Source organism: Pan troglodytes, chromosome 6 (assembly GCF_028858775.2).
Source record: "Pan troglodytes isolate AG18354 chromosome 6, NHGRI_mPanTro3-v2.0_pri, whole genome shotgun sequence".
NCBI lineage: Eukaryota > Metazoa > Chordata > Mammalia > Primates > Hominidae > Pan > Pan troglodytes.
The window spans coordinates 142,635,290-142,660,152 of record NC_072404.2 but is presented as its reverse complement, the minus strand read 5'-3'; the positions used below and the strand labels follow the sequence as shown (position 1 = coordinate 142,660,152).

At 41.0% G+C, this 24,863-nt stretch overlaps 1 protein-coding gene and 1 long non-coding RNA gene across 6 annotated transcripts in view; one reads left to right on the top strand and one right to left on the bottom strand.

The window, feature by feature from the left end:
* GRM8 (glutamate metabotropic receptor 8) overlaps positions 1-24,863 on the top strand; it is an 810,916-nt gene that overhangs the window by 13,070 nt on the left and 772,983 nt on the right. The gene's annotated exons all lie outside the window — the stretch shown is intronic.
* On the bottom strand, positions 9,983-24,784 carry LOC104007387 (uncharacterized). The gene is made up of 3 exons (XR_001719496.3): positions 24,623-24,784; positions 20,533-20,666; positions 9,983-11,529 (listed from the first exon to the last, which is right to left on the bottom strand). It is a non-coding gene; the product is annotated as an uncharacterized LOC104007387 (long non-coding RNA).

Here is a 24,863-nt window from a genome sequence, read left to right as displayed (position 1 = left end):
TGAAAATCGTCTGTAATTCAAAAGTCCATCAGTGAGATGTCAGTGCCTAGTCCATCTTACAGGTGATTCTGGAACCATAAGAATGTGAATTAGATAATAGCAACTTATGCTACTTTAGTTTGATTTTTATGTGACTTTCAGGAAGCACTCCATTTGTAGTATTAATTATAAAGCAATTGGGATAGAAAATTGTCTACTCTATGTATGGATGACTTCTGTTTATACATATATGCTAGGATGGACATGAAATATTAGAATAGTTATCAGAGGAATGATTAGCAGTTAATGCATTGGAGATTGGCATATAGCTCCTTTTTGAAAAATAATACTTTTCTTAAATACTAATTTTCCAAAGGTTATGACTTGAGTAAAAGTAAGTTTTAGGGCAGTTTTCTCAAGCTTAGGCCCTTTCAGGGTAGCAAAAGACCCACAGAATCTAAAAATATGCCCAGAAATTAATGTATTGCTAGTTATTCCCAGATAATGGAGTTAAAGAAGGTAGAGCATCTCCACTGAAGACATGCAATGAACCTTGATCATAAGGAATACAAACAGGGTCTTAATTCATGAACTTACTCACTGTCCTACTCAACAATAAACATAAATTGGGGTTTTAAGAATGTGATTGCGATGTGTTTAAAATTTTATGGAAAATATTTGGGCCAAATTTGGAAGTGATCCCTAAATGTCTCAGTTTCCTTTTTTTGGACAACTTTAGGAAGGCCATGTATTTTACCTGCAGCATCTTCCTGAACTAAAATGTGAAGGAGACAACATCTTCCATGCAGCCCCATTTACCACTTTCTTCAGTCTTGCTCCTCCTGTGTCAGCCTCTCCAGTCCTTGTATTCCTAAGTGTTCTCCTAATCAAAACCTGATGCAAGGGATCTAGGTGTTGTCAGCTATCTCTATGTTAGTATGTCTGTGTTTAAGTCAGAGGAGCATTTTATTTCCTTCAGGATCACTAATTGTGGAATTAAATGGGATTTGTCTTTGCAAAGGAGATGCTGGCATCAGTTGGGGAGGTTCATTTAGCCCCAACAGAGACTGCACTTAGTGGATAGCCACCTCCTCTGCTGGAATACAGGTGGCCCTGCTCATCTGACCTAGAGGGAAGTGGTGTCATCCTATCTTTGTTTCTCTTCTTATCCAAGCTCAGAAGCAAATGAAAAAAATGGGCCTCTTTAACTTTAGAAGAGGGTCGAATAAGGGCCTGGAGCTGGACACAACCTGGGAACAGAAGATGCCATGTGGCGTAGATCCATAGGATACTGAATGCTTTACTATATTAGTGATACTCAACCTCGAGTGTACGGTGGGGTTCATACTGCTGTTGCCTCACCCACAAGGGGTGTGGGCTGCATTATTAAAACTACCTGGGAGGCTTTTCGAATGGCAGGATCCAGTGAATGATGTGTGCCTCCCAAGCCCCTCTCTGGGAACTATTTTTATTGAGATGAGTGTCTCATATCCCTCAGGTGTGTTGGGAGTGGAAACAAATTTGAGAGTTACAGAACAAGAATTTAATGATCTGAACTTTTTAGATGCACTAGTGTACCCTAACACACACACACACACACACATGCACACACACATCGTATATCAGCTAACATGGGGCAGAGCAGACCTAGGTGATTGCTTCACTCATATAACATGCTAATGGCTTTAGATAACAGAAGTATCAATTAGGATAATGTGACATGTAACGGTAGAATAGCAGACCCAGAACAGCTCCATCCTATACAGAGGTATAAACGACACCTCAGGGGCTTTTGTACTGCAGACAACCCAGTGAAAAGAGGGGTCCAGCTCCCCATAAGAGATTGTGTAGTTTGGAAAGAATTTTAAAAGGAGAGGGTCTTTGGAAATGTTTGAGAAGCCCATAAATTTGTGTTTTATAAAGAGCTCAAATTTTTTCTCCTTTCTAGAACATTTCCTCTGCTCTCCTTTAAATTAAAGCAAATTGATTACTCCAAACACTAATCATATGTCTTACTTTGAGCAAAGATTGAATATTCTAGGTTAAAAATAGCACATTGATGCTGGAGGTAACTCACATTAATGTCCACAAAGATGCACTGGGTTGTAAGAGGACACTGTCAAATATAATTCCTCTCTCTTTTGTTTTTCTAGTTAACTTTACCTGGATTGTTAATTTTCTACCCTTGAAGGATAGGGGTTAGATAGTCTGTAGTGTATCCTTCCCAAAGCAATCAAATGAGACTTTTAAATAGAAATCCATTTGTGGGTGGGCTAGATAATTTCACCCTATGTGGAAGTGTGCTGATTATAAATGGCTAAAATTGATCTTCATGTGAAGTCAATGAAATACTGAGAAGCAGCTTGTTTCCCTGGCAGTCTTCGCCTACCCTGCTATGTTTATGAAGATATATTTTCTTCCAAGAGACTCCACCAATTGTAGCAACCACTTCTATAAAGCCAAGCATTTTTTTGAGTTATTTATTGCATCCAATGGGTTTTATTAGCTTCAAAACTTTGAATAGGTAAATCTGCCATATCCGGGCTCATCTAGAGATGAACTCATAAATGATGCAGTCAGTAAACTCAGTAGGAGGTAAATTTCATGTTCAATCTCATTTGATGGCAATAGATAATGGAATATTGGGAGATGGACTTCTTCAGTCAACTCTTTGGTACTGTAGCAGGGTTTCATTTAACTTTGAAAAGAGCTCACTCTCCTTAGGTGAGAGAGGACTGGTAAGTAGCACTTAAACTCCCAGCTACAGAGATCTTTCAAAATGGAGACTTGGTAATCTCTTTCCCCTTCTTAAAACTCTTTAATGGCTAGGGTTTTACCCAGGATGAAGGTCCACTTCCACTTTGGGGATCCTTTTCTCACTTTCCTTGACTAGATTGTCTCTTTGTTACAAGTAACAAGCAGCTTGTGCTTCCTCTCCTTAATGTCTCTCTCACTGGGTTGTAGTTGTTTACCTACTTGTCTGCATCCCCCACTAGACTGTAAGCACCATGTGGGCAGGGGCATGTCTATCTAGTTTGTTGCTGTATTCCTAGCACCTAGCATGGGCCTGTCAGAGAAATAATGAATGAATGAATAAATCATATCTCTCTACTCTCTCCCTCATCCCAATCTCAATGTTGGAAATATGTGTTGAATAGACAGGAAAGAAGTATAATTTTGTTTATTTTTCTTGTATACTCCTTTAGAAAAAGGAGGGCAATATGTTTAGGCTTTGTGTCCCCACCCACATCTCATCTTGAAATGTAATCCCTATAATCCCCAAAGGTCAAAGGAGAGACCAGGTGGAGGTAATTGAATCATGGGGGTGGTTTTCTCCATGCTGCTCTCGTGATAGTGAGTGAGTTCTCACAAGATCTGATGGTTTTATAAGGGGCTCTTCCCACTTTGTTTGGCACACTCCTTCCTGCCACCTTGTGAAGAAGGTTTCTTGCTTCTCCTTTGCCTTCTGCCATAATTATGAGTTTCCTGAGGCCTCCCCAGCCATGCTGAACTGTGAGTCAGTTAAACCTCTTTCGTTTATAAATTACCCAGTATCTGGCAGTTCCTTATAGCAGTGTGAAAGCAGACTAATAGGGAGAAGCGGAGAAAGAAGGAAACATGATTATATTTTGAGAGTTGCTATTTTCATGTGCTTTCTCTTTTTCCTACAAATTTCCATTTAAATGTATTTTTAACATTAAGAAATTGCATTGTATATTTCAAAATTGTTGAATTTAAATGTTCTTAAATGTTTTTACCATACACCAAAAAAAAATGTGAGATGATGGATTTGTTAATCAGCCAATTTAATCACCCCATATTGTAAACATAAACCATCACATTGTACCCCATAAATACATATAAATTGTCAATCAAAAATAAAGTAAAATAATTAAGCAAAATATATGAACACATTCTCATTTTGGAAGGTTTAAGCAATACATAGTATGAAAGGAAAGTCCACTTCCAAATGCATAAATCCGTTAATAACACGTGCACACATGATTTTATTAACAGATATGTGATTTATGACTTTCTTTTACACTTAATATGTTTGGGAAAATTTTCCATGTTGGTTAATACAGATGTACTGCAGTAATTCTTGATCCTGGCTGCATGTTAGCATTGCCAGCATAGCTTTTAAAAATTATGGATGCCCAAACCCTAGCCAGGACCAGTTAAATTGGTTGGTGTAGAGCCCTGCATTGGTATGTTTTAAAAGATCACCAGGTGATTCTGATGTTTGGTCAAGAATGAGAACTGCAGGACTTTATTTTTTTAATAGTTGCTTGGTTTTCAATCATATGGATGGACCATACTTTATTTTACAAATCTCTGATAAACAAGTTACTTCCCTTTGCTCTTCAAATTTGTTTTTTGAAAAACAGTTGAAACAATGCTAGAGCCTCATCCGAATACTATTAGCTCTAGAATGAATTTTGGTGGTGTAGGGCCCTTTCTTGGACCAACAAAGGGGCCAGATGAGTGAATTGCTGAAAGCATCTTGCTGTAAGACAGGGTCACAGGACACAACATTCCAAGTCATGTCTCTTCGAAACATGCAATAACTTAGAATCAGCATGGTGGTCATATGCTCAGACAGTTCAGGGAGCACCATGACTCTTGGGCGGAGCACATTTTAAACTTGGTGAATTTAAATTTCTTTTCTTTCCCCTAGCCTTAAATGGCCTGAAATCCTGAAGTGAATATCGAAGACATCTTAAGAGCGTGCTTTTAGTGATAAATGCCTATGTTTGGGGTGTTTTAAATAATGAGGTTGTTTGAAAAGTAGTGAGAAGTCTTTCCATAAGAATGGTTTGTGACTGGATGTTATATATTTTGGTTTACAAAATTGTCTGAAAACCTTTCTAGAATAAGTCAGGGTCTATGTAAATAAATCTGCATAAGGAAAGTACTGTGCTCTTTCTACCCATTCACCCTAGAGACTGCAGGTTTTTAAATTTTATGGACTTCACTTCAGAGCAGTTTTAGGTTCACAGCACAATTGAAGACTGCAGCGGTTTTAACACAGGTGTCTTCCTGGGCTCTTCTCATAGCTTTTTGCAACCAAAGGTAATGCCTTCCTAGGAAGACTTAAAATCTGAAGGCTGTCCTGTGCTCAGTCCAATGGTTATCACACTGTGGCATGCGAGAAATCACCCAGAGTGCTTGTTGAAACACGCGTTCCTGAGCCCACCTGCAGAGTTTCTGATTCAGTGGGTCCGGGGAGGCCCGGGGTGGGGTCTGAGAACTGCCATTTCTAATGGTTCCCAGGTGATGCTGATGCTGCTCTTTTGCACATCACACTTTGGAAGCACTGCTCCATACAAATTGCTTGCTGGCTGACTTAGCAAGTCAAAGTGTGCAAAACAAAAATGAGATTTAACAGTGTTCTGTCTGGCAGCAGCTTTTTTCTTTTGACACACACCTGGTTGGATTTCTGTTCATATTGGTCATAATCACAGCAGCTGTTGTGTGGATTTATTTTTAATTGTGTTCATTTTTGAGTTGTGTTCCTTATTAAGTAATGCATAGCTCATGAATAATGATCAGTGCAATGGTCACTTAAACACAATTTCTTAAAGTAGGGTCAGGCAGATTACCATTTTACACATTTTTACTACCTGAGACAGTAGAGCAGACTGATTTAAGAAACTTAGATTGTAAGATACACATTAATTGGGAATTGAGAACAGTAAAAGATGAAAGAGGCTATGATTTGTCTCAGCTACCAGCAATTTGTCTTCAGAAACCATGACAGCTACCTCCTGATTTCCATTATGCAATGAGATTGCAAATAACATTCCACAGCAGTCTTAATCAATAGAGGGTCACAAGAGGCCCTTGCTTCCCCACAGTGGGAAAAGGGCTTATTTACCCATTTAATTGATATAACACACTTTCTGGCAAAAGAGACATCTCTTTTAGCTGTAATTGGGGGCTTTTCCTATCCCCAAACACTGTCCTCACAACCTGCGTCTACACATCTAATCTTTATGTATCTTGAATACATAAGGAACACCAGGCTGGCAAGGTGTAGGGGTCTAGGCATAGCATTGTGCACAGCCACTGTTATCTGTTTCTAGAATGAGGTCAGTCTCTGCTGTATTACTTCATTAGGCTCAGCAAGCTAATAGACATGTGTTCTCAATGTTGGCCATTAGTCTCCCTCTAAGACGCTTCAAGGCTCCCTCTGGGATTAGGGAGGCTGGTTTCCTTGGTGTAATACAGCCCTGGCTTAGTCCCAGCTTCAGGGACACCATGGATCTGTCTCTGTATCTCCTGCAGTGCCACTGAGGCTCCTTTGGGACATGTGGATGGTGACTTATTCTTGCTCTAGTGTCTTACTCTTGCTTCCTCTCACATGGATTGAGAGTGACCTCTAGCTTTGACTAGTGCTTGTACTGTTTCTTTACTTTGTGGCAATTCTATTTGTTAGTTTTCAGAGTGATTTATCGTCTCATCTCAGAGTGTTTGAACTTATATTATTTCTAGAACAAATACCATGTCATACTGATGTAAATTTCTTAGATATTTGCGACTTATTATGTTTGTTATCAGGAGATGTCTGTTCAAATTATAGATTATTTTAACGTATTTATCTAGTGGTGCTGATACTCTTGAGTAAAATAGATTAATATGAATTATATGAAATAGGTTGGGCTCTGTAGTCAGACTGCCCGAGTTCAAACTTTGACCTAATGCTTGTTAACTGTGTTACCTTAAGCAAGATAATTTATCTCTCTAATTCTTAAGCTTTCTTATCTGTTAAACAACCCAGGCTGGGTGCGGTGGCTCACACCTGTAATCTCAGCACTTTGGGAGGCCGAGGCAGGTGGATCACAAGGTCAGGAGTTCAAGACAAGCCTGACAAACATGGTGAAACCCTGTCTCTAATAAAAATACAAAATTAGCTGGGTGTGGTGGCGTGTGCTTGTAATCCCAGCTACTCAGGAGGCTGAGGCAGGAGAATCACTTGAACCTCGGAGACAGAGGTTGCAGTGAGCCAAGATCGCGCCACTGCACTCCAGCCTGGGTAACAGCAAGACTCTGTCTCAAAAACAAAACAAAAACAAAAACCCCAGTTAATAATAGTACCTTTTTCATAAGGTTTTTAATGAAGACAAGTAAGATATAGTTCAGAGTCCTAAGCAAAATCCCTGCTCCATAGGAGGCACCATAAATGTTTGTTATGATGATGATAATGAGGAGGAAGATATTTACATTTGCTATTAAGAGGATATTCATTTTGAGTGGTACCTCTCCTCCAGATTCTCAGCCATTCAGACTGACTTGCCCTATTTTGTGAACAAAGGCAGATTAGCATTAAAGGTATAGTCATTGGTCAAGAAACAGAACTGATGGGCCAGGTGTGGTTGCACACACTTGCAATCTCAGCACTGTGGGAGGCCAAGGTGGATGGATGACTTGAGCCCAGGAGTTCAAGACCAGCTTGGGCATCTGAGACCAGCCTGAGCAACATGACAAGATCCTGTATCTATAAAAAATACAAGAATTAGCTGAGTGTGGTAGCATGCCCTTGTAGTTCCAGCTACTCTGGAGGCTGAGGTGGGAGGATTACTTGGGCCTGGGTGGTTGAGGCTACAGTGAGCCATGATCATGCCGCTGCACTCCAGCCTGGGAAACAGAGTGAGACCCTGTCTGTCTGTCTGTCTCTCTCTCTCTCTCTCTCTCTCTCTCTCTCTCACACACACACACACACACACACACACACACACACACACAAAGAAGAAACAACTGATGGCAGGTCTAGATTGGCTCTGGCATAGGGCAAGCCTATCTAGTTTTCTTGAAGGCCAAACTTGAGACTAGGACTTCATCAGCTCATGTTCCAGCCAAGTGAGCTAAGAAGGTGGTGTACTGCTATCCTTCCAAATCCATGTGTTGGGTGGTAAGAGTCAGTTTTATTCAAAAAATGGAAAACCCAGAGAAACATTAGTTTTCTATTTTTTAAATAAAGTTGCAGTAAATTTTAATATTGTTTCAGCGCCAAAAGAAAAATACCCTTAGGATTCAATTGTTTAAAAAGAAAAAGAAAAAGAAAAAAATCACCAATTCTGGCTTACAGAGGCCACAGGTTTAATGGTGGAGTTGTGGTTGAGCATGAACAGCTGAATAACCCCAGGGGTGGGTGGCAGCCCTCAAGCCTGTCCTTTGGGTTGGAATTCCCTTTCTTTTCCATGTGTGGTAAGGACAGAAACACAGGCCTGCACCAGATGAAGAATGTTACCTTTTGTTGAGGGAAGAATTTTTTTTTCTGCCAGAGATGGCTGACATGACACTAATTCTTATCATCTCTGATACAAATGTCAGAAATGAAAGCACTAAAAGGCTTCAGAAGTACTTGTTCTAGAAGTCACATTCATTTTAGGACAATCAGAAAAACAGTGGAACTAAATGTATTCTGATTCACACTATGACCTATCTTGTGCCACCTGTTTAAAATGTGACTAATTCAGTCAAACATATCAATTATGCCCTAGTAAATTCTCATTTCAATCAAATATGGATAATTTGCTCAAATGTAAAAGGACTTCACAGGGAAAGAAATCAGTGCAGAGTTAATGTGGTCTAGTCCTCTCCTAGCATTGTGAGACAGTGCTGAACAGTGCCTGGTATAGCTTCTAAACCCAGTAAGTGCTAAATCTTTTTTTTTCCCCCATCAAGAGAAGTAGAATAGTGTAAGAGATGCTAGCATTTAACCCACCTATTCTCCTTCTGTAACTTAGTAATACAGGTAGGCAGGTAATATTCAATCAACCCACCAACAGGTCTATGCAGCATCCCATAGGTATATGCCGCATGTTCGACATTGTAGTGGATAATATGAAAGAAAAGAAGACTCTAAGCCATCAATGTAACTTGTACTCTAGTTGAGGGGAAATGACCAAAATCCTGTAAAATAACCACGAGCAATATAAAACTGTGTAAAAAGGGCTACAGTGTGGTCCTGGGGTTTAAAAGAGAGGCTGACTTCATCCAAGGAAGCTGCAGTTATCAGCCAAGGTTTCTCAATCAGCTCTGTTATAGGCTGCTGCAACAGAATACCTTAGACTGGGTGGCTTAAACAATAGCCTTTTTTTCCCTCACATTTCTGGAAGCTGGAATTCTGAGATCAGGGTACCAGCTTGGTGGGTTCTTGGTGAAGGCCCTCTCCCTGGTTTATAGATGCTGTCTCCTTGTTGCATCCTCACATGGTGCTGAAAGAGATAAGAAAAGCTCTCTCCTGTCTCTCCTTGTAAGGGCGCTTACAAGGGCTCCACGCTTATGAGTTAATTACCTCTTAAAGATGCCATCTTTAAATACCATCACAATGAGGGTTAGGATTTCAACATGAATTCTGGTGGGGGATACACATTCATTCCATAGCACAAGGCTTCATGCAGTAATATGGGATTGGGCTGGGCTGGGCTTAAAGGAATGGATAGGAGTGTGCAAACTGAGAGGCCGGGAGAGGAGGAAGAGTCTTCCAAGACTGGGAATCCTGTGAACTTTTACCTGATGCCAGCTCATGTTCAGCTATGTGGGGGTGGAAGTATGTGGAAACCTCTTTCCCTCTCACAGCATCTCTCTGCTATGACAAAACTTCAAAGGATTATTTTAGGAGTCTCTAGGAGGATTAAAAATGGGGAAGGTTGGAGTGCTGTGTTCCCAACTTCCATTGGACACAAAACTGGGGGTCCCTGTAAAAACCCAAGCCAGTGAGCACAGAGCACCCAGAGGGCACAATGCTGTACCCTCTTAATCAGCATTGTAGAACAGCTAAACAGGGGTGAATTGCTGTTGAATTTAAGGAAAGTGTTATCAAACCTAGGAGAATCCCTCCCCCCAACCCTTTCCCCATCCTTTGCACTCTGGGAATCCATGTAACTCAGGATAAAACATTTTGCTTTATTTTTCATTTGCCACATGCATATCTTGACTGTTTACACAGTTATCATTCAATGTAGATACACAATTAATTGCTAAGAGAGAAATTAAATGCATTGCCAATGAATTTATTTTATTTACTTCATTCCAATAAGAAAAGCCACCATTCTTGAGGGGCTCACGGTTCTTTTCCATTTTCCTAACCCTTGAGTATACAGGGAGTAATCATACCTACACTGTCTCAGTTTCAAAAGGTGGTCGTAGATCTCAGCAAGGTAAAAATTTGAGATTTGACAATATTCCAAGTGTAAAGGGTTTTGATTTGGAAATAAATTCTGTATTGAAAATGGCATAAATGATTATTTTTCTTCTTTATGCTGCAGCACTTTAACTTGTAATTTCTACCCTGGTAACCCCACCTATTTAAATGAGAGCTCAATGTGAGATCTTTTGTTGCCTTTGAAACCACTGGATAGAATTTTAAATCCTTGGATATTTTTCCTCTGCCTGAGAAAGGAAGATACAGGAAATTTCATTTTTTAGTTTGGATAGCTTTATTTCATTTATATTCATGTAGCCCAGGCATCTAGTGAGTTTTGCTGGTGTATAAATTAATATTTACAGGTAAAACCTTGCTGAAAATAAAATAGATTAAGTGGAGAATATTTTTCCCACAGCTTTCGTCTCTAACAAAAATGAAAAAACCCAGCACCACTCCTTTACCGAATGCCCCATCTGTCAGCTCCTTGCTGCTCTGAGCCAACATCCTCTTGGGATTGTCTGGGGCCAAGGGTCTGCATGTGAAGCAGGGTGGGTTTAGCACATGCTGGGAGAATAGGGATTTTAATTAAGACTCATATTTACCCTTAAATATTTCTGTGAATTATGGAGAACTCAAATTAAAACCTGTATCTTTGGACTGAAGTTACAGTAAAATTTCAGCCTCTGCTGATCAGTGGTATGCATAGTATGTGATAAATTTTTTCAGATATTAAATCACTGATCTAAAATATTGTAGTGGTATAGGATTGATGAATAAATATTATTTTAACACCTTATTTTTTAAAAATGTTATGATGTTTAAATTAATAGCATTAATATTTCATTCCAGTAAAGTGGTACAAGTTTAGATTTTGAAGTAAAATATCTGCATGATAAGAATTCCCTCAAAGAATCTATGCCCATCTAGAAAATGGTTCTTATGAAAGAAGACAGTTTTGCATTGTACTTTGTTTTAAACAACCTAGAATAAAGTTCTAGTAGTAGAGTTCCATGGTTTTCAAATAAAATGGATAATACCCTATGATTCATGGATATTGGACATTTTAAAGATGTTTTAGGAAGCTTGGCACTAAATAGTTTTTTTTTAAGTGATTATTTTTCCTAATTCTCCAAATGCCTGGAATCATGAAACCTTAGAATTGGAAGAGACTTTTGAGGTTTTCTTCTATAGCCTCTCATCCAAACCAAAGTCTATTCAAGTAAGACCCTTGATAGGTGGTGATTCAATGCTGTCTTTGTTCTTCGATTTGAGTTAAACATCTCTCTGCTCAATTCTCCTGTCTTGTGCATCTCTTTTTCATGAGACAGTCCTTCAGGTGTTTGAAGACCCCGTTCTTCCTGAGCCTTCAGTTCTCCAGGCTAAACATCACCTGCTCCCTGTAACAGAAACAGTGCAAGAGGTAATGTTTATTGACAGCTTCCCATATGCCAGGCACTATGCTAAACATGTAACACGCCTGATCTTATTGGATCCTTACAACAATTCTGTCAGATAGGTATGGTTTTCAGATGAGGAACTGAGGCTTATCTAAGGTTACATGGAAAGTAAGTGGGCATGTGATATTCAAACCTATGTGTCTGATGGACTCAAAAGTCCATGCTTTCAACCATTGCTTTTTACTGCCTTTTAGATGGTATGTTTTCAAATTATTTCTGTATGGTTTCCTTTCTCTAAACACAGTCCTGCTGTTAGTTTAACCCCATTCTAAGTTAAAATTTTCCTTGCTATTCTAAAAGACTGCCTTTGAGCAGGAAAATTAAGCCTTTTAATGCAGAAGACTTCAGCTCTGTAAGCCTCATACTCTCCGTATATCGCTGGCTAGAATGGCAGATGGGCTGGCCAGCACACCCATGGTGGGCAGTGGCCTCAGTATAAGGATGGAGTCTGACTGCCTGTGACCCCATGTATCTTCCCTGCTGCCGGAATGATCACATGGCTTCCAGAAACGTTGTGTTCCTTTAGCAGCATTGATGGGAGCTTCCTATTGTTCCAGATGTTTTCTGAGGAGGATACTGGATAAGAGTTTGTATTATTACAGATGGTCAGAGCAGTTTATGTATCAGGAAGTTTTCCATGGAAGGAAGAATATATCCAAAATTCTATTTTGAAGCTGATGGCAGGATGTGGTGAACTTATTTGGATGTTAGGAAAACACCGTAAACACCAAAATAAATACTTGTGGTTTGCGCTTACTCCTTTCCCAAACTAAAATAGGACCTGTGACAGCATTTCCTGAACACATGAGATCAAGCTCTAGATCAAATCATGAGTTGATAAAATGAACATATTTGTATTAAGCTTTTCATTTACTTCTCGTTTCCATGTCTAGAATCTAGAGTCTAGAATGGTTGGATGGATGTATTAGGACCAGGGTGTGTATGATATTATTTATGTCCGAAGAACAAACTACTCATTTTCACCTCTGTGGGGAGAGACTGGAGTTCTAACCATGTCTCCTGTACCTTGGCAGAGGAAGAGTATTGGGTTCTTTCAGTTCTTTTTTGGGGGTAGACTTGGTCGGCAGCCTGACCTATCCATCCCTGTCCCAGTTTCAGAGCCTCCCAGTGGCGCTGCTGAGTTTTCTCCCATCACTACAGAGTCCGCCTCCTTCCTCTGTTAACCCTTGCGATTCCTTTCCGAGGCTCCTTTAACCTAAACTTAATGTATTTGACTCTACCTTTACTTTGAAAACACTTTTGATCTTTTTTAGAGTTCCTGTAAGTTTTCCTATTAGATAAAAACAGCTTTTTATACCTTTTGTTTCCATGGTAATGAATTCCAGGACTGCTTTAGAAAACCACTAGCTTTGTGTGCCAGTGGAAAGTTGCAGCATTATGTACTAATACAATAAACATCAGCCCACCCGTAGGAGGCGTGCAAGCCGGTAGAAACACTGTAGCACCACGGTCATGAAATGATGTGAGCATATTATTTTTTACTGCAAAAAGCAGAATTTGGAACATGAGCCCTGCATTGCAGGCAAATGTTTTGGGAGCTCTAGCATGAAATCTAGTGTTCACTAATCAGTTCAAGGCAGAAAGAGCCAAATTAACTTGAGGCGTTAATTTTCAAATTTAACGTTATATTGAAACCATGGAACCCCATTTCCAATTTTTTTGCAACCTTCCTGAGTTTTTACAAGTGCCAGTTATGCTCTTAGGAAGTCCTAGGTGGGAGAGGCTTCCTTGGGCAATTTACTTTTTGGTGTAAGGAAGATTGTTTCCAAAAAATTCAGGGAAATCTTCCTGGTTTTGTCTGCAAATATACCTCTTAAGAATCTCAGGTACAGATCAGAACTCAACAGAAAAATCTATTAGAGTTGGCTAAAGACAGGGCAAACATAAAAAGTAGATTTCCTGGGAAAAAATCGAAATATTTTTATAAAAGGCTATAGGTTTTTGAATACGTGCAAGGAGAAGGAATAATTGGAATTTGTTTTTGTCAGCCCTGACTCTGCCCTCTACAGCCTTCTCTTTGTTATATCATGGGTTGGGGGAGTGAGAAGCAAGAGAAAAGGCAGAAAGAACATGAGAGGTTGGAAAGAAAGATTAGAGGTGTGTGCTAAGTTGATTGTGCTAATTTGAAAAGAGACAATGAATCAAAGCTCCTTTTTCCCTATTGTAGACTTTAATATTTAAAGTTACCAGTGCCACTACTGATTATATTAAGATGCTTTTATGTTGATCTGATTAAAATTACATTTGAAATAATGAATGACATGTAATGTACAAATACCCTTATATTTGGAATAATGAATGACGTGTACAAATACCTTCCCAGATATATGTATTTTTTAAAGTGTAAACATTATCAACAAGTGTAATGAAAGTTTTTAGAAGCATTCTTCTAGGAGGTACAAAGTTAAGGGTCTAGAAACACAGAGCAACACACAGTTTACTACAAGACTGTGGGGCTATCTTCTTGCCTGGAAGGATTCAGGACTCCTGTCCCTAATAAAATTAAAGGGAGGCTCTCTGGAACTTAGTATCTGTTTTGTCTTAGTATTTCTAAGTCAGAAAATGCCTATTATAAAATATCTATATAATATATAGTATATATATTATAAATATATAATCTATTATAAAATAGATATTATATCTATCTATAGGTAGAGTTTACCAACGCTGACTGATTTGTACCCAGCTCATTTAAGCGTTTGGGGCACTGCTCCAAATTGTTGCGGTTCTTTCTTCCCCCTGACCTAGCTGCATCAGATCATTCTCAAAGACACCTTAGTTCCATTTTTTTTTTTCCCAGCAGATAGGTTGCACACAAAGCATAGCTTTTGGCTTTTTGTAAACAGAGTGCAAATGTACTGTTCTCCCCCAGGAGGGAAACTCCACCATGCTGAAGGTGAGCTGAGACCCTGAGCCTTGACAAGGAGCCACTTTGGGTGTGCCGGCAGGTCAGCCTGCGGGCTTTGAGAAGAGCCTTCCATAAGCACCAGGGCACACATTCACCAATGCAAGGCAAAGCTCTGTGGAAAAGCCTGGTGGGTTCATCCCTGTCCCACCCTAGATGTACCCCCAGAACAGCAGAAATGACTGTGCTCCCCACCTTGTGAAAAGGGTCTAGTTTTAAAGTGACCCTGGCAGAAGGAGGGGCAGATGCCTCCATTCCTCCTCTTCAGTTACTCCTTGGACCTTTTCCTGCTGTTCTGTGGGTTCTTTGAGCATTTTATAGAATCCAATTTTGATTTATCTATATTGCTTTAGAGTGTATCTTTTGACATGGCTTTTTAAACACGTAGACATGCATGATTTATCATTGCCTACTATTATTGTCATTTTATTAGGTCCAGCGAAGTATAGAAACCTAGACATGGGCCAGGCACAGGGGCTCACACCTGCAATCCCAGCACTTTAGGAGGCCAAGGCGGGCATATTGCTTGAGTTCAGGAATTCAGACCAGCCTAGGCAACATGGCAAGACCTTGTTGCTACAAAAAAGTAAAAGAAAAAGAAAATTACCTCCCTTTACCCTTCCAATTATATGATTGTCTTATTTCTTTTGCATACCTTGAGAACTGCATTAGACAGTGTTATGATTTTTTAATCATCAACTGAATCTAGGAAACTCAAGAGGAGAAGCAAAGCAAACTCGATTGTATTTATCTATATTTTTGCCATGGTTTTTTCTTCCTTCCTGATGTTCTGAGACATTCCTTCTTTTATCTTTTCCTTTTTGTTTAGAGAACTTCCTTTAGTCATTATTTTAGGGCAGGTCTCCTAGTGACAAATCCTCTTAGTTTTTCTTCATCTGAGAATGTCATCCCTGAAGAATATTTTCTCTGGATATAGAATTTTGGATTGATAGTTCTTTCTTTCAGCACTTAAAAAATGTTGCACTGCTTCCTACTGGCCTCCTTGGTTTATTTTGCGAAATCCTCTGTCATTCAAATTGTTCTTCCCCTATGGCTTCATGCATCATTTCTCTCTGGCTACTGTCAAGGCTTTTTCCTTTGTCTTTTTGTGAGACTGTGATGCATCTTGGTGTGGATTTCTTTGGGTTTATCCCATTTGGTGCTCAGATTCTTGATTCTGTCTTTTGCCAACTTTGGAAAGTTTTTAGCCATTATTTCTTCAAATGCTTTTCTAGCCCTACCCTCTTTTTCCTCTCCTTCTGGGAGTCAGATGACCTACCTTTAACATCTTTTTTTTGTAGTTCAACACGTCTCTGAGGCTTAGTTCATTTTTTTCCCCAGTCTAATTTATTTCGATTGTTTATGGGTAATTGTTTTATCTGTAAGTTCACAGATTTTTTTGGCCTCTGTTCTCTTTATTCTGCTGTTGAACCCATCCATTGAGTTTTTTTTTTTTTTTTACATTTCATTTATAATATATTTCAGTCCCAAAGTTTCTACTTGGTTCTTCTATCTTCTGTTTCTTTGCTGATACTTCTCATTACTTTGCTAGTTCTTTGTAGTTTTTTGTTTCAAGAACATTTATAGTTGCTCTTTGAAACCCATATCCATCTGGCTGCCAGGAGGAGGGGTCCTGTCATGGTTCTCCATGTGACCTCCACTCCCACGGTTGGAATGGCTTCATTACTGCTGAGTGGTGGCGGGTAAGACCTGATTCTCCACCAGCCTCTTCTGACACCTTTGCAACCACATTGCCACCTAGCAGAGATGAAAGGCCAGCCTCCACACTCAGCCTCTCAGAAACTATCCTGGTGGAGGTGTTGGGGCTCCTCACTACTGTCTAGGTTCCCCACTAGGTCTTTGCTTGTATGGGTGGGTCCACAGTTTTTTTGTGTGTGTGTGTGTGTATGTGCGTGTGTGTGCGTGTGCGCGTGTGTGTGTGTGGTGTGTTTCGAGTAGAGTGGTTATTATCTAAAAGTTTTCATTTTTTCTTCAATCTAAAAGAAGCTAGGCTGCCCCTTTCCTGGTTCTTTGGACAAAGAGAGGAGCTTTTTTTGCTTATTTGTTTTTGGTCTATGTGTATTGGTGTTTCCAGGTTGCTGGCTTTTCAAGTATAGATGAGGAAATACATGAGGGAAAAAGAAAATTCAGGAACTCGTTGCCATGTCATTCCCTGGGTCCTGAGGTCCTTAACCCACTTGGCAGCTCCCCACCTTTCGGTGTCTTCTTATGCTTGTTTTAGATCTAGTGCTCAGTTTTTAGCTAGACTTATGGGAGAAACAGGGAAGAGAACATTTACTCTGCCTTCCTGTCAAAGCCCTTCTTGATCCTTACATTTGTCTACACCAGATGCTCTTCTTGTTCCTCTCTCAAGGTCAGAGAACAGGGTGTACTTTTGAGAACATCCATTAATTCTTGTACGAAGCTTAGCTTGGAACAGGAACTGCTGCAGGGTAGAACCAGTCTCAAGCACTGGAGAACAGGAGGTAGAGGTGGTGAAGTGGCCCAGTCACTTGCTTTGTGGGTAGACAGACCTGGGTTCAAATCCTGTTTCTACCATGTATTTGTTACTTAACCTTGATCAAGTTATTTAACTTCTCTGACCAGTATTGTCCCCACCTGTTGCAAGGATTAGAAGGGACATATTTCTGGTGCCTGGAACATATTGGGCGCTATACATGAATAGCCATTATTGTTACAAAGCAGGTTATAAGTTCTCCGGATATTTTGTCAATAATCTGATCTCTGCTGTGAAAGAAACCAGTGCAAACTCATTTTCTAGGATGCTGTTTTATGTAAACAAGTCATAGTTAAATAATTCCTCCAGAGTGACAAACCTTTTTAATTTTGTATCCAGATAAGAACATCAGTTAGAACATGTAGCAAGAACAGTGATTCCTCTGAGAAAGTAGGGTAGAGTATTTTCAAAAGCAATGGGTGGCTTGTTGGTGATTTATGTTTTGAGACAGGGTCTTACCCTGTCACCCAGGCTGGAGTGCAGTAACGTGATCTCAGCTCTCCACAGTCTCCGCCTCCCGGTTCCAAGGGATTCTCATGCCTCAGCCTCCTGAATAGTTGGGGCCATAGGTATGTGCCACCACGCCCAGCTACTTTTTATATATTTTTTGCAAAGATGGGATTTTGCCACATTGGCCAGGCTGGTCTTGAACTCCTGGCCTCAAGTGATCCACCTGCCTTGGCCTCCCAAAGTGCTGGGATTACTGGCATGAGCCACTGCATGTTGGTGATGTTAATGCTGTAATGAAAACCCTCATTCTCTGTTTAAGAGATTTCACCATGTAAGAAGCAAATTAAGGGACACTGTGGGGGCATTTCTCTGCTCCCTAAGGAGCACCGAAGACTAAATGTTTTAAGGAGTGTTATGCTGCTGATAACCTCAGCTTGATGATTCACTGACTTCAGAGTTTCTTTCAGATCCTAACTACAAGTCAGGTGAGAGCTTGAGAGGGCAGGAGGCAGGGACTTGGTGCTTCTCTCAGGAGGAAGAGTGGACTTCTAGGCTGGAAGGGACAAGGGGGATATTCCTGACTGAGGGACTGGATTGAATGTTGATGGGCTCTGGATAAAGATTGTCATGGAGGCCATTTGAGCACTGTGGGGCCTGGACCAGTATACTTTCTTGGAATGCTCAGAGAGAACCCCAGTGTCAGGTTAGATTACCTAGAAGCAGAGCTGAATATAAGAGAATCTTAGCAAAATGAGTTATTAACGAGCATTCTCAGGAGAAAGGATGCACTTTCAGGTGAGGTCCATTCTGAGCCTGATCCTGTGGATGCTCTGAAGCATCAATCATAGCAGGGTGTGTTCTTCCTTGAGGCAGGAAAGTAGGAATTTTGTATCCTTGCATCAACCAGTCTTGAGCTACAGGCAACCTGGTCCTAAGTGATAATTCCCAGGCATACTTGGGCAAGGTGGCTGTATCACCCAAGAGTGGTTCTCTTGAGAAGATTAGAGGTGTGAGGTTAGCAGTAGCACTGGTGACAGGTGGAAAAGGAATACTGGGCAGGGCTCAACGGGGTCTACAGCCCCAGGCTTCATCAGTGGTACCATGTGAAAACCACTGGCCTGGGTAACAGGAGGCTTGGCTTGTACTCCTTAATTTTCTTTATGACCTTGAGCAAGTCCTTCAGCCTCTCTGCCTTACATGTAAATGACAAGATTGGCATAGGTAGACTTTTAAGGCCTGTTTGACTCAGGTGAGTTGATTGAGAACACTTGATTTAGTAAGAGCAGGGCTTCCTGGCCTATGGTTGGACAATAGGAACCTTCAAGAAGAGCAAAAGAGGGAAGTATGAAGTTACTGCTGCATGGCTAGTGGCCCAGGCAGGTGACTTTGGGGACTTGGAAGTGAAGAGGCTTCCTTACCTTGGGGGCTAGGGACAAGAATTATACCTGCATGGGCCAAGGGTGGAAGGGCTGCATGGCTTGGTGACCAAGGGGACAAGAAGGAAGACCATGTGAAGGACTGAGCCTAGAAAGCAGATTCTGGGAGGAGCCAAGCTTGCCTAAGTGGTTACAATGGGATTTACTCTGGTAAGAAGTTTGACTAAATATGTTCAGCGGCTGGGCACAGTGGCTGACACCTGTAATCCCAGCTACTTGGGAGGCCAAGATAGGGGGAGTACTTGAGCCCAGGAGTTTGAGACCAGCCTGGGCAACATATTGAGACATTGTTTCTACAATTTTTTTTTTTAAATTAGCTGGACATGGTGGCATGCACCTATAGTCCCAGCTACTTGGGAGACTGAGATGGGAGGATCATTTGGGCCTGGGAGGTAGAGGCTATAGTGAGCCATGATTGCGCCACTGCACTCCAGCTTGGGCAACAGAGTAAGACCCTGTCTCAAAATAAATAAATAAAACATTAAAAGAATGTGTTCAGCATCTGAACTTCAGCTTTTTGTATTCTGTCAACATTTTTTCTTGATTTTCATTCCATTCTTCATTAGATGGAAGGCTTATTAAAGATCCTTTTTTTGTAATTTGGTAATGTTATTAGTAATATTTTAAGATAATTCCTTGACTTGATAGTTCTTTTACTGCAGCTTTTGCCCTGGTCAGTGGAGGAGGCATATGATATTGTATTTTCATATATGTCCATGTGCTGGAACTGGACAGCTCTGGGGGCTAGTGAGAAAAGATAAAGTTGGGAAGACCTTAGCAATGTCAGTCCTGGAGCTGTTCGAAGTTAGTGGAGCTCCTCCCTCTACTGCAGACAGTTTCCTTCTCTAGGATAGGGTTTCTGATGAGAATATTTCATTGTTCTCTAACACAAGTAGTCAATGTTTTGCTCAGTTTCTCTTGCTGAAATAATGGTATACATTCAGTAGGTTGGGGCGGTAGGAAGATTCCAGTTTGGTGCAGCAAAAGGAAAGTCTTACCAAGGAGTGAGGTGCTTGTTTGCGGGCTCCTGCCAAGTTCAGGTGTTGCTGAGTGGGTGGATCTTTTAAGAGGAGGAGTCTGTTTGCTCCCAGATCAGCAGATCCGTGGTGGTCTGCTGGGGCTTTTGCCCCTCAGATGCCTTGTCTCCCCTGGGTGGAGCTTTTGGGATGGGTATAGTGGTTCATGGGTGCATCGCTGAGTTTGCATAAGGCTAGTGTGGCAATGGACTCTCAAAATATCTGTGGTCATAAATAGGAACTTACTTAAAATTTTAGGCCTGGGCAGGAACATCACTTGAGGCCAGGAGTTTGAGAACAGTCTGGGCAGCATTGTGAGACCCCCACCTCTACAAAAAAATAATTAGCTGGGTTTGGTGGTGCATTCCTATAGTTCAGTTGATCAGGAGGTTGAGGTGGGAGGACCACTGGAACAGGATTTCGAATCTACAGTGAGCTAGGATCATGCCACTGTACTCCAGCCTGGGTGACAGAGTGAGACCCTGTCTCAAAAATAAAAGAATAAAATATTATGCATTACTCTAAAACTAGTTTTATTTACAACGAAAAAGTAATTTTAAGTACCTCCTTAGAAGATTTAGTAAAAATATGACTTACGGAATAATTTCTGCCATGAAAGACAAAAGTTCTTTACTATATTTCTATCTTGAGGTAACTATTGCTGTATTTCAGTCTTGAGGTAACAGCTGACATTCTCAGGATGTGGCTTCCTTCCTTGGCTGAGATGTCACCTGGACAGATACAGATATCACCATTTGCTACTAATGATGATTGATGTTGTAAAAAAAAAGTTCTTCTATGTCAAGAGGGCACTTGGAAAGCAGGCCATAAAGAGCAGTTCTCACCATCGGAAAGCATTTGTTATCACTCATGCTTTGATGTGGCAAACACATTGCAGTTCTTGGCATAATGAGAGGCAGGTTTCAGGAGTTACTGCTGCAACCAACTGTTACCTGCCAAACTATAAAGACAAACTATTTTGAGGATTAAAGGATGGGATCCCTTTGTGCTTTGTGGAAGCAGAGCTGAAAGGTTCATAATGACAGACAGAACCATTAGGAGGCATGAAAGAAAAAGAAGCAGCAAGGCTGAAAGTGTTGTGTGCTAGAAAGGAGTTGATGCCCTTTGAACATTCAAGTTCAAATAATGTGCCATACTTTATCTCCAAAGACAACACTACTGACCCACTGTCAGTAGACCATGGGACCATGGGCTGTGGGTTGCTTTCCAGCAGAGAGGATGGATTTTTTTCAGTTCCGTCTACTCATGCTTGACAGAGATTTCCTTTGGGACAAGTACCAGGCCCCAAGGAGCCCAAGCCTGGAGAAAGGGAGGCTGGATCATCATGGCTGACGCTCACTATGCACCAGGTTCCCTTCTCAGCATTTTACTCAGTTGTCCTTCACAACCAAGCACCCTATGAAGTAGCAATGCTTATTATCCTCACCTTACATTGAGGAAACTGAGGCTGAAGGAGGCAAAATAACTTGCCCAAGGCCACACAGCTAGTAAATGGTACAGCTGGGATTTGAACTCATCAAGTCCGATGCTAGAGCTGAATGAGGCTCTTAAGCATTGTACCCTGCTGTAGTGTAGTTAGCAGTTGGAAACATGGATGCTGGAGTCCAAAGAACGTGGACTCAAATCCTCATTCCCCAGCTGGTTGCTATGTGAACCTGGGCAAGTGATTCAACACTGTTGGGGCAAGAAAGGAAGTCAGAAGCCTGGGACAAATCACGACACATAAGAAGCACTCAACGCATGCTGGCCACTGTTAGTGTTTTGGTTATTGTTTTGTTTTTATCCTGGAACAGAGCGAAGCTAAGAGGTAGTGGTTCTCTCCTTGAGGGTGAATAAGAAAGAATTAACTGGGCATTACCAATGTTGACAATGTGGATTTCTGGGCCCCACTCATGAGAGATGCTAATTCAGTGGCTCTGGGGGGTTGGATGGTAAATGGTTGGACCCAGTCACCTGCATTCTAAAGAAGGGCTTTCAGTGATATGGAGCGGTGGACTTCAGACTGGCCAGAGGCGGCACGTGCAAGGCTTTGGAATTTACCAAAATTCAGAGCTTAATTTTATAATTGATTTGTTTAGCTATAACTGAGTGACAGAGTGGAACACTGATATTCTGTAGACTATCTCTTAATCATTAAAAAACAAAAACCAGCACAAAAGAAATCACCAAAAGGAATCAATATGTTTTACAGTTCCAGTACTGGCCAATTCAGAATGTGTGCTGGAGCAAACACGGGAGTATCTAACAGACCTGCAGAGATGGAAGGGATATGAGAGACCTATGAGCCACATCCTGGTTTTATAGCTGCTGAAGGTGGGGGCCCCCAGGGGTAGAACGACTCTCTTAGAAACCATATGATTAGTTAATGGGAAAGTCTGAAACAGGACTTTGATATTTGGCCACCTGGACATCTCTGGACAAGAGGCCAAAACTGGAATCCTTTGGGAAGTTCTGATTCCCTGAATTCAGGGTGATAGCATGAAGTAAGGAGGAATCTCACACCTGCTTGTTGCTGCATGTGCTTTTTCTGTCTGGATGCTTTTTTCCACCATGCCTGCCAGTAACTTCCAGCTTTTCTTTAGGGTCTTTGGTAAGCTGCCTTTTCAGGGACAGTTTGCCTGCCTGTGTCCTTCACTTGCTCCCAACAGAGTTCATTATGTCCCCTTTCATCACTCCTGAACCTAATGGCATTTTTTGCACTTAGTTGATGTTTTTTGTTACTGTCACCTTTCCTCTGATGCACTTAGGTAGTACAAGTAGAGCCACCCTCCTATTTTGCATGCTTGCAGACATCACTGACCATTTATCCATTTATGTATTCATCCATATGTATACCACAGAGCACCCATTACATATGCCAGGTACATTTAGAGAATATAGAGAAAAGTAAAGAATAAATGAGAAAATATACAAATAACTTGATAATTTAAGATACTGATATGGACTATGAAGAAAATTTAAAAAGGGTGATGTGACAGATAAATGATATGGTGGGAGAGATCCTTTTTACAGGGTCTTTAGGGAAGGGCCCTCTCAAAGTGTGTCTCATTTAAGCTGAGACTCATGATGAGAAGTGGGACCCATGTAAAGAACTAAGAATATTCTAGGTGGGAGGAAGAATATGTGCAAAAGAGCTAAAGTGAGAATGAACTAGGCACCTTTGAAGAGCAGAAGGAAGCTAGTATGGATAGAATGGAGTGAACAAGAGGAAGACTGGGAGACAGGCAGGGCCACATCTGGGAAGACCTCCTTGTAGGCCACAGAGTTTGGATTACAACCTGGGAGTAATGGGAAGCTATTAGAGGTGCTTCAACAGGGAAATGGCATAGTGGGGTTTGTATTTTAACAGTTGACTCACTAGTTTAGACTTGTCCTCAGCTTCTTCTTCTTTTTTTTTTTTTTGAGACGGAGTCTCACTCTGTCGCCCAGGCTGGAGTGCAGTGGTGCGATCTTGGCTCACTGCAGCCTCCGCCTGCTGGGTTCAAGAAATTCTCCTGCCTCAGCTTCCCAAGTAGCTGGGATTACAGGTGCATGCCACCATGCCCGGCTAATTTTTTGTATTTTTCGTAGAGACAGGGTTTCACTGTGCTGGCTGGAATGGTCTGAATCTCCTGACCTCGTGATCCTCCCGCCTCGGCCTCCCAAAGTGCTGAGATTACAGGCGTGAGCCACCATGCCTGGCCTCAGATTGTTAATACAATGCTCCAGGCAGTCTCTACTTATTGATCAATTTGCACTTAAGGCAAGAAAATTTTTAGGCATTCTAGCTAAACTCTTTGAGGGCCAAGTTCCTGTTTTAATCACTTTTGTTTGCCTAGCACTTTGTACCTTGCAAAGAGCAGATTCTTGGTGAATATTTATTGTATGAATGAATGGTTTCTGCATTATTTGATCCTTTGGCATAACAAAGTGGCAAGGCTGTCTCTGCTAGGTGACTTTTTAGCAAGTCCACTGAATGGTAGGTGGTAGCATATTGTGAAAATGGATTGGTTGACACCTCACCTCACCTCTGCTCATGTTAAACATTTTTTTTAGTTCTAGAAAATTCAGTTGTAACTAAGCTGGGAGGTAACAGAGTAGGACCTCTCCAAAGCCCTGAAATGACTGCCTTGCTAGCTTTTAAGCATCAGATAGAGAAGGCCTGTTGAACTTCTGCTTCTAGTATTATGAAGAATAGATATTTGGAGAAACTCTCCCAATTACAGACACTGAGAAATGCTGAATGTAATATAAAAAACAACCTTTTAAATATGTAGCTAAGCTCATAAAAATTGAATGTAAGTCTCTACAGAGGCAAAAATGGAGAGAGAGCTGACACCAGGGTGGTGAGTGAGGATCTAAGATATGGGCTGCCTTGGGAGTGTGTGCAGATAACAGAAACTGAAAGCTTCAGTTTTAATTGCCATACAACAGGGATGAGTAGGGAGGGGTGCACTGTGGAATGGGAGATGAGGACTTGGGCGCTGTTACAAGGTCAACTGAACTGATTAAGAGTCTGCAAAAGCCAGGAATCTTGAAGATCTACACCCTCAGTGAAAAGATGGACTAGAAAAATCCATTTGGCAAAGAAAAACTGCTATGAGAAATTGTTCTGGCCTTGGCTGGGGGTGGGGAAATGTCTCTGCTGAGAATTCTGAACTCATGAAGGTTTAGGGCTTAAACTCACATTATCCACATATGCCGTCCAGGAAACCTCAAGCAAAAGAATTGTTAAGATAATTCCAGTTTGAGAGAGACTCAGGATTCCAGCAGAATCGGAAGAGAATCAGCTTTGTAGGAATGTTCCCACAGCTGGGGCTCTTTAGAATTCTCACAGATTAAAATCAACCACATATGACTTCACAATGAAAAGTTTCCAGTTACACAGAGTAAACAAGCCATCAGTGGAAACAACAAACAGTAGAATT